Source organism: Aplysia californica, unplaced genomic scaffold (genome assembly GCF_000002075.1).
Source record: "Aplysia californica isolate F4 #8 unplaced genomic scaffold, AplCal3.0 scaffold00150, whole genome shotgun sequence".
Classification (NCBI taxonomy): domain Eukaryota; kingdom Metazoa; phylum Mollusca; class Gastropoda; order Aplysiida; family Aplysiidae; genus Aplysia; species Aplysia californica.
The window spans coordinates 397319-400939 of record NW_004797420.1 but is presented as its reverse complement, the minus strand read 5'-3'; the positions used below and the strand labels follow the sequence as shown (position 1 = coordinate 400939).

The window sequence follows — 3621 nt, the reverse complement described above, 5'->3', positions numbered from 1 at the left end:
GACAGACAGACAGACAGACAGACAGACAGACAGACAGACAGAGGGAGACAGAGAGACACACACACATACATACACACACAGACACACACACACACAGAAACACACACACACACACACACACACACACAAAGATGCATAATGTATCATGTCTTGTTATTCTAAATGGACTTTAAAAGACACTTTGGACGCACTGACGACAAAAACAATTCCGTGCAGCTGGTGAATATTTTAGGTTCACACACTCCCAAACGTTATGGACACCCACTGGAATGACGTACATGTATAATCTAATAACAATGATATGGCCTTTTCATTTTGAATTGACCATTAGCACGTCATGTACACAAGCATACAGTCAATTGTAGCAGCATGGAAAAAAGAGGGGGGGGGGGAGGCAACCACCCGCAACATATTCTGTGAACAAGTCCCATAAGTCATCTTGACTCATGTGGTCGAGTGGTCAGTGAACTCGGTCACACGAAAACATCAAGCAATGTTGGGTGACAAAGGCTAGTAGATGGGTGGTCCCTGCGGTGTGCCCTTGACCAGGACACGTTAACTCTTACAAAAGTCGAACGACAATTCCCTGACTAGTTACAGAAAGTTTATTTTGAAATTTGAATATGTTATGTTTAAAAACATAAAAAGATAGGTTTCAAACTATAAGCAAATAATTATTACCCACCAGAATTTAAAGAAAATAATGACGGTTTAACACTAGTAGAGTACAAGAAAGCAGACATTTATGATAAATGAGGAAAACATGAACCCCCTCCCCCCCAAAAAAAATCAAAGCAGCATCTAGCAAAATGACATGCCGACTTCTAAGGGCTACCTCTAGTTGTTGGGTCGTTGGTTGTTTTTCTTCTTTTTTTTTAACCCGAGTTCTGGCGTCTGAGCTGTTACAGTTCGACACTTCGCCGTTGTACGCAGAACCCTGACTTCGATTCCATATAGGAAGAATCTTTATCGAGTATCTCGATCGGCTAACGGCGTTGACAAATCGACTGCCCAGTGTTAGAGTCAGTCGTACGTCACTTTTCAAAATGGCGTACAGCAGTCCTTCACTTAGAGGTCGATATGCAATCGTAAGAAAAAGCTTGTTAGAGGACATACGAAGTGGTGTTTTTGTGTTGTTTTTTCTTTTCTTTCCTTTCATTTCGCTCCGCTTTCCGTGACTCAGACTTTATAGGGTAGCGGACGTGAAGTAACCCAACTCCGAGTCAAGTGTACCGAGTAATTGACGGTCCCCTTGAGCTACGAGGAGTGGGGGACACGGAGAAGTTCTCCCCTCACGCCACGTTTACACAAGCACCGGGCGCGTCCTCCTGGTCGTCGCTGTTGTCAAAACACGGCGCATTCCTGCACACACTTCCCCAACATGCTCCCCGACTTGTTACCCTCTGTTTGACAACAGTTTCTCCACACAATGCGGGGCCCGCCTTGACTTTTGCTCGGCCGGCCCATCAGTAAGACGCTAACCCAGTTCCTCAGACATGCGAAAAGGGATCCAGGAAGGTAGTGACCATTACCTGTTGCGTTGATGTGATTTGATGAAAATGTTTTACACCCCCATCGACACAGTTTTCATTATTTAAGAGACGGACTGCTTCGACCTAGCCTTTTTAAAATGATAAACCCTAGCTGCGTGGGATATAGCCTAGTAGACAAACCGAGACATTCTCAAACATCCGCCACCTCTCCCCAGGGCCGATGTGGAAATAGAATGTACGTCCTTCCTTCGTCTGCAGAGCAAGCAGCCAAACTATTTCACGACAAACACTCTCACGAAGAGGTGAAAAATATTCACAAAGCAGTTACTATTTCCAAACACATAAACAAGACACAATTACTAATAAATCGTTTCAAATTGTGAGGGAGCAACGCTAATCACAATTTCAGTTGCTATACGCACTACTTGATGAAATGTTTGGGTTTTTTTTTAAGTACGACCGCATCGACACACTTTAGATTATCAATGGGGTGGGCTATTTCGATTTCGCCTGTCAGAGGTAACCGGGGCTGACTGAGATACAATACCCCAGGAGACAAAAGAGATATTCACCTCACCCCCTCAAAAACAACAACAACAACAACAACAACCAACAAACAAACAACAACACAAAACAAACAAAACCTTCCCCATTCGGGAATCAAACTCATATCTTCTGCATTCAACCGAACCATTATACAACAGACATCGGTGCCCAGACTTTCCTTTAGATTTTACATCACCCAACACGGTGGTTTGGTCAATCCAACCAGCCCATAGCGCAATCTGCCTTTGCAGTAGGAACGCAGGGTACAAAAAAAGTGAGTCCTCTAGAGCGTACTTAATCGAATGAGAGCCCGCGGGGAATCCTTTTTGGAGAGGTGGAACATTCCAGTAAACTCATTTGGATACAACTAAACTTTATAAAGAACTAGAGGGACTAACCTAATGATGCCACTCCGGGGGTGACCAGGGGTGCGCTGATAGCTCAGTTGGAACAATGTCGGACAGCAGAGCTATGTTTTATATTTGTTTGATATGTCCGTTTGGTTTAGTAAAGAGAAGCACCTTGAGTTTGTTTGTTTGTTTGAGCCAAGGAAAGCACATTGACACATTAACGGTCACTATGTGCAGGAAAAAAATAAGACAGATTGAAATAACAGACGGACAGAAAAAAGCAAGACCAAACAGTACGCCGCCCCCCAACTATCCGCCAAGCAACTCGACACAATACCGGCCATTCCGTGCTGGAAAAGCAAGACGGGTAGCACAGAAAGAACAGAACGAAAGATGAAGAGGTAGGACCTACCAGTGGCGTGCTCTGACTACCAGCGTTCTTTTTTTGGTATGATTTTATCGCCCTACTACCCACAATAAGATCATTTTGAAGGCCAACAACAGATTGTGGACTGTCGGGAGTCTATTTCCTGCCAGACCGTTAGTTTGTCTTCGTGGCTCGGTCTCTTCGCAAGGGGACAGCAAATCTCGAAGTTCGGCCTCTTAGATTATCATACGAATTTGGAAAGAGTGCTAAATTCATACCACACATGAGGATGCCAAGCCCCCAAAAAGATTGCTTGTCTAGGATCTGGAGCATAACAATGTGGGGAACCTACTACCCGCCTTTAATTTCCGCATTAGTCACGTGACCGCGGACTGGTGAAGTCATCGCCAATCATATTAGAGGTCTGTGGAACAGACGAGACGAATGCCCCCTGGCGTCAGAATAGAAACTGGAACCCGTGACCATCACTGTCGAATCAGGGTGAGGTGTCAGCCACCCCCCCTCCCCATTCCCCCCATCCCTTCTCCATCTCCTTCCCCATGGGTGCTGGCTTAAATGAATCCTGGACACCTCATTATGTAAATGTGACAGTGGTTGTGTGCCTCGGGCCACACGCCAGCGGGGAGGGGGGGTAATGGACAGTGAGGGCAATTAGTGCTTTTTGTGTGAGAGCAACATCGAAGTAGGCGCAAACATAGCCATTGAGGGACGGGAAAGGGGGGAGGGGGATTTTGTTGTTGTTTTTATTGGTGGCTGTGCATTAGGAGGTGGAAAGGGGGAGGGGGTTGGGCGACACGATAACGGCCTTGTAGTGTTGACAAAGCAAGCCAAATCAAACAAAAAC

The 3621-nt window shown here is 45.5% G+C and overlaps 1 protein-coding gene across 2 annotated transcripts in view; it reads right to left on the bottom strand.

Annotated features, from left to right (window-relative positions):
• LOC101859401 overlaps window positions 1–3621 on the bottom strand; it is a 116817-nt gene that overhangs the window by 71755 nt on the left and 41441 nt on the right. The window lies entirely within an intron of this gene.